Here is a 7,320-nt window from a genome sequence, read left to right as displayed (position 1 = left end):
GGAGGAAGCCGGAGTACCCGGAGGGAACCCACACAAACACGGGGAGAACATGCAAACTCCACACAGAAAGACCTGATGGTGGAATTGAACTCAGGACCTTCTTGCTGTGCGGCAACAGTGCTAACCACCGTGCCACCGTGCTGCCATATAGTTGTTAAGTTAAATTGGGTAAATTGTCGACAAATGCTTAAGTGGATAAATTTTGGGACCTGTTGCGAATCAGTTTCACCCCGGTTCTTTTTATTCCTCGAGCATCCAGAGACGGCACCGGAACTCAGTAGTTATTTCACAAAACCTTTATTCATCTTCATTTAAGCATGCACTTCTAGAAGGGAAGACGAGGCCGGTGTGTCCCTCTGCAAGATCTTCACCCCGCCAGCTTTATAGAGGCGTGATGTCTGCTGTGCTGAAGATGATCTCTGATCCTCCTGAAGCCTCTCTCCTGCCCTCAGCTCCCATCTTGTGGACGATCCTCTCAGCCACTCCTTCTCGTCATGGCATCTCACGACATCTACAGATTGAAAAATAACACTCCTCTCCCCACATGGCTTTCACCATTTGTCAACTCCCCAATGAGACATGCACAAGAATGTTGCACATTCTCTCTAATACAATCTCCAGGGTTTCCCACTTGGAGCAGCCACACTCCAACCTGTAACCCTGTGTAAAAACATTAGTCAGCAGTTACATGTTAATCTTGTTTAACTCCCAGCTCCACCTGGAGCCTGTATCCTGGAAGACAAATCTGTTAAATCAAACTTCACATTTGCACCCAACTGTAGATCATAAGAGTGATAAAGTATTCAGCATAAAAGACAAGTATCATGTGCAGGTTTTCTCCAATCACTAAATCACTGTTATTACCATAATTTGTCCCAAATCATGAATCATCCCAATTTATTCCACAATTTAATCTGTGACCTTCCTTAAACAATGTCACTCCACTCATGTATCACTATGAGCTCAATAGTGGGAAGCTAATGAGCCCATATTCAACTATTCCATAAACACTGCATCTCTTATCTGCTTTCTCATGTGACTTGTCTGTTTTCTGCTGAATCCTCCACATGCACTCTTAGAAAAAACAAACATTAGCAACACACATGGACAATCCTGGTGGTCAGGCGTCAGCCATCCACATTCCAGAGGTGCCGTAAAAGGCCATAAAATTAAGCCTGCTGTAAAAGCAATGACACTGGTTTCAACACAGGAAATTTCTCACGTTATTCACATCGTCAAAGTAACCTTCAACATTTTCCCAACAACACAGTAACAGCATCACCAACTCATAACCTGTAGTAGAGAAACAAACATCAACCAGTTGTCCTGTTATAAATCACATCGTCAAATCACATGAAGAACTGTAATGCTGTAGAGAAGAAAATGCAATGTTAGCGCTGCGCAGATGTATACACACTTTCTCACAGTAATCTCTGTGAGCAACACACAACACAAGCCCATGAACAACACACCCCTGGTAGATTCACAAACATAGAAAGTGGCATTTAAAAGTTAAATTGGTACGGCCAAAGCTCACGCAACCTCAGATGTTGCTGTCATCTTTCTGCTCCTGTAAAAAGAAACACACAAATTCATCCACCCTTTTGTCCTGTCTAGGTGGAGGTTAACTTTGAGTCGTTCATCCATTCTTTCTTTCTTTGCTGATAGTGGAAACTATCGCCACATTTGATTTCCACCCTCAGCAAAATGACGTCATTTCAAAAAGAAAAAGAACTTTAGATCGGATTACCTCGCTGAATCCTTTTCAGGCAGGGACTCTCATTTTCTAATTGTCCCAAATAAGTGGCTTTCTCCAGAGCCCAACAATTTTCTCGACGATGTGTAGCACTTTTAATTCCCGACATGCCAGATCTGCTTAAAGAAAAGAAATTCACAAACAGAAATCAGTGCACTGTTCAAAAAATAAATAAAATGAAAAATAAAAGATAAAACTGTAAAACAAAAGTAAATAAAAATACAGAAGCCCGGTCTTAGGACTTGTTGCAGAATATTCTTTCTCTTATAGGTGCAAAAACACCCAATCTAAAACTTGGTGCCATGGTTAAACCTTCCCCATACTTCAGAAACAAAAACAAAACCAAAACAAAAAATCTGCTAGTTTCACTCTTTTAAACACTCATTTAAACAGTTAAACCCCAAATGCTTGCAGGTTACCATCGGCAACCACACTGTGTGTTGTTAACCCCTTCTACAAATACCCTCTTTGGATGTGTGCCACTTTATGTATGATTTTGTGTTATCTCTAGTGCATATCATGTGCATGTGTGGTGTCACTTTCCATTTTCTCTAACAGTACTCTTGCATACCTCAGTGCTTGTCTTCCTCCCCCTTTTGTGGTGGTCTGGACACTGTGTCAATCCTCCACTTCCAGGCAGTCGTTTGTCTCCCTGGCTTCCTTAACCCAATTTGATTCCCCAAACTAAAACAGCAGCCTCTTTCCTCCCCTGCTTCTTTCTCTCCGTTCTTCTCTCCCACTTTGCCGTCCAATGGCAGTCAGTTGTCTTCAGCTTTGTCCCGTGTATCTCTTTGTCCCACTGTCTCTTTCATTGCCATCTTGCTCCAAACATGGCAAGTGTCAAACTCCAACAATCTTCTCAAAAGTCCTTCACACACAGTGAGGTTGCAGCTTGCTGGAAACGCATCTCCATCCATCCAATCCAGATGGTGGATCTTCTCTTTCTGATGCCGTTTGCCCACAGCGCTGCTGGACCTCTCTGCTCATAACTCTGGTATTGTCTCTTGGACTTCTGTCCACTGTTGATGTTCAAGGCTGTGCTTCTGGAACTGCACTCGGTGTCTTCAGGGAGAGATTAGCTTCCTTGGAGTTTGCTTGTTCAGGATGAGGACGGGAAGCTGCAAAACAATTCAGCCAAAAATTCTGGCTGGGTGTTTCTATTTTTTTTCTAATGATTTTAACCTATAATTTTCTTCCGACTGCTGCCCGTGGAAAATTGATCCAGGTCCGTTCCCCACCTGTAAACGACAGACTGAGAGACTTTCATTATTCACTGTGACTGCAGATGTTTTCATCACTCCTAAGCAACACATCTCTACTTGTTTTGAACTCTACTGACTTCAAACCCCAAAAATGAAATTTTTATTTGATCTTAACCGCAAACACAAAAGATCTTCTTGATGTTGTTATTAATTCTTTTCATCCACAACACTCCAAATTATGTTTTTGTTTTGTGTCCAGCAGGGGAAGAAGGTGACCTGTAGCGTCACTGCTTCCCCCAGTTGGAGACAATTTCCCACTCACACTTCCACACTTTTTATTTTCTTTGTTTTCATCATTTTCTTTCTTTTTTTTACCCCATTGTTTTACACCCACACATTAACCTGTTAACTCACTCCTCCAACCTCATTTTCCTTTCACCCCAACAGCTCTCATACAGTCCACAATCAAATTCTCCATTCATCCTTCAATACTTGATCACCTTTAAATGTCACTATTAGTTTTATCAATTTATTTATCATTACTTTAACGCTAATCCACTTACTTTGCTTTATTTACTTTAGTTCATTTTCTCCTATTTGATCACTAGGATTTCTTGACTATTATTATTTCACAGAAAATCAACTAATCTACTTTGTCTCCCTATTTGTCATCAATGAATTCACAAACACACTCACAGGCTGGTCACTCCCCCCCACCTTTCTTTCTCTCTCACACACACACACACACACACATTTTACTCCTCGTTCGTTCCACCTGTGAACCCGCCCCTCGAGGCTGGCTCACACACACCTCATGCTTCTCGCAGTCCCATTCAAACTCTAACGGCGCTTTCACACAACTACACCGTCCTCCTTCTGCATCAGGCACTGGTTCAACTCAGCTCGGAATCTAACCGGCGAAAGCAACCGATCCTGCTTTTATGCATACTTCAGACCGTGACAGGGACCTCTCCCCGAGCCACGAATCCCCAGGTCACCACCCTGGATCTCCTGCCCTCACAGGTCCTAGCCCCGCGTCCGAGACTAGGTGGGGTAACCAAACCCGTGACACACGCAGCCCTCAGCTGGCGGCGAGGCCTTAAACCCCGCTTTCTAACTAATAGTAACACAAGTTTCCTGCTTTAACGCATGAGGACGGATCACGCCACTTTTTCCTAATAACTAAGACGGATGAAACACCGATTCTACTAATCCATAACAAACGTCTCCTGCTTTAACGCACTGAGATGTTCTTACGGGGCGCTAAACATCAACTTGGAGTTCTTACAAAAGTCTCTTGCTTTAACGCACTGAGACGGACGCTAGCCGCCTTTTTTTACTGAGTGAATTTACACTGCGATACGTTCAACTTAGCGAACAGATAATTTAGGCTTTAAACAATATGCACGGTTCGAAAATAAACAGGTCGTACTTACCTTTTAATCATGTGAGCTAGCTCTCTGTTCGCCTCGTTTCACGATCTCAGCTCTGCCAATTTCTCTCTGGGCCTCGAGCGAATCCCGGGTTTCACGGCACCAAAACTGTTGCTAATCAACACCGGAACTCAGTAGTTATTTCACAAAACCTTTATTCATCTTCATTTAAGCATGCACTTCTAGAAGGGAAGACGAGGCTGGTGTGTCCCTCTGCAAGATCTTCACCCCTTTGTTAGTTACAGCCAGCTTTATAGAGGCGTCCCCATCATAAAACCCCCTACGGTGTACTGCAAACTCTGTGTCTGTGTGAGTGCTCGTGTGTGACTGTGTACGCATACCTGTATGTATGTGTGTGTGCGCGTAAGTGAGTGTGCGTGACAGTTAAAACACTGTGGGTGTAGGTGACTCCCTAGAGGTCATAAAACCCATCTCCCTTCCAGACCACAGTTATCCAGTTACAAATGTTGAGACCTTTCACAGTTCAACTGGGGGAGGGGTCTCCTACAATCTACTCCTAAGTTCATTACACAGTCAGGCCTTTATTACATTGAGGACAGTGTCAGTGTTTCTACAATAATTCTACATTCTATGTTAACACATTTCTAAACTCTAAAATAAGCTAAACATTTCTACAGACCCTTGCAAACTTAACTTTGCAGGAGCTGCAGTCTTTGAAGCTGACTTCTTGTGCCCCTCTTTGTTTAAAATTCAGTCATTTTCAAGTTTCACTCTTCCATTCACATTAAAATATGAAGAAGGGCATGAGAGAGTTAAAAAGTCAGCATAATATGTATATAAAAACATATCAGAGAGGGGAAACAAATTGGCCCAGCCACTGCTACAGCTATGCGGACGACACCTGGGTCAAAATCAAAACTCAAGAAGTATCCTTCACTGCAAACATCAAGGCTGTGGATAAAAACAAAGTTCACCAGGGAAGACACAAAGAATAACTGTTTGCCAATCCAGGACTGTGCCGTGCACATTGAAGGGAATGGAAACCTCAACATTAAAGTTTACCGGAAGCCCACACATACGGACTAGTACCTCCTCTTTGGAACACAAACGTGGAGTAATCCGGACCCTACAACACCAGGCAAAAATATTCCCTCTAAGCCTGAAGGGAAAAAGAGGTAACACACACATGTAAAGAAAGCTCTTAAAACGTGGTTTTCTTAACTGGGCTTTTATCAAGTCAGCAAAGATGCACAGAAAAGAAGATCAGACACCAACTAAGGAGGATAAGAAGAACAATTGGAACAAAATTGTCATCCCCTATGTAGCAGGTTTATCAGAGAAACTCAGGAGAGTTTTCTCCAAGCACGACATCCCAGCTTACTTAAGACCCATCCACAAACTCAGACAAAAACTGCTTCATCCCAAAGACAAAACTCCTAAACACAAACTTAACAACGTAGTGTATGATGTACAGTGCAGCGAGGAATGCCCAGACCCAGGGCTGGACTGGGACAAAAAAATTAGCCCGGGCAATTTGACTAGAGACCGGCCCACCAGGTATTATAGGAAAAACCATAAAGCCTTTGAATGAAAACAAATATTGTTGTCACAGTGATGTACACTGTCTTGTTGGTTCATATGTATCAATCTAATAAACTTAAACCTACACCATCCTCCCTATTCTGGTATTCTAAACAGTACTTAGCCGAAACCCAAAGACTGCTTGATCGAGTTAACCTCCTGAACTATCTACAACATATGGTGGGAACCTGAAATTAAGACAGAGAAGACTAGAGGTGAGACATGACCATTACTGAATATTAAAAATAATAAATGACAGATTTAGTGATATTTTCATTAACTATTACCACATCAATAAACAGCAGGGCAAAACATTTTTTCTAACATGGCAACCTTTAAAAAGTGAAAGGAGACAGAAAGATAGGTGAGAAAGAATAAAACTTAATTGACTTTTTGATGGCATTTTACACAAAGTACTGGTACAGAATCTAGAAAATGTGGGAAAATACTGGCATCATATAAGTACTTTCATCTGAAGAAATTATGTTGGGACCCTGAAAAAAATTACTATGTACAGTAATGGATTTCTATACATTTGACATCAGATGAAAACTTTGGTTGTAAGATTCGGATAATTATTTGTTAAAAGCGAGACATTTTAAATGAGAATAAGAAAGAAAAGTATGTCTTTGTGCCCCCCTTTCCCTGTTAATGCCCTACCTGCCCCCCTGGCAAATTTTTGCTAGACCCGCCCCTGCACAGTTACCAGCTGTCAGCTACTTAGAAAAGGATGCTGGTGTTATTTGTCTCTCAGAAACAGTTCATAACTATCCTTCAACCCATTCATGTCACCTAAAAGGTAAACCTGTTTCTCCATCACCTGTTCAGCTCTGATGATTCAGTAAGGACATCTCCTGGTTTGGACCAGCCCTTTTTTCAGCTGTGTCTCCAGCAAACATCAGCTGATACTAGAAATTAAAATCAAATGAATTCTAACAAGAGCTGATCAACCTTAAACATGCTGCTGTTGTTAAGCGCAATAAACAAACAAGAGAGAAAAGCCGATCATTGATCAATTTCATGATTGAAGTTGCAACAGGCAAGAGAATGACAGGGGAGGCTGTCATAAAGTTCAACATCAGTAACTTAGCGCACACAGCTGTATAGAAACTCCGTCTATAAAAAAAAGTCAGCACAACGAAAATAAACTACACCTAAACTCGGTTTATATCTGACCCAAATAGAGTGCAGTTCATAACTTCTTACCTGAAATTCAGTTCACCTCACGCTCCGACCGGCAGCTGCCTGCTTCTCCTGCCTTCGGTTTCCCTGATCCATGATTGAGCTCCGCGTTAGCTACCACCGGTCGATCAGCGGCCGCCTCATATGTCTCTTTCCCCGCATGCCCTTTCTGTCATACACTGGTGGCTAGCTGCCTTCTGTTGTA

Source organism: Neolamprologus brichardi, chromosome 16 (genome assembly GCF_056152115.1).
Source record: "Neolamprologus brichardi isolate AB-2024 chromosome 16, ASM5615211v1, whole genome shotgun sequence".
In the NCBI taxonomy this organism is placed as follows: domain Eukaryota; kingdom Metazoa; phylum Chordata; class Actinopteri; order Cichliformes; family Cichlidae; genus Neolamprologus; species Neolamprologus brichardi.
Note: the sequence above shows the minus strand (reverse complement) of the source record.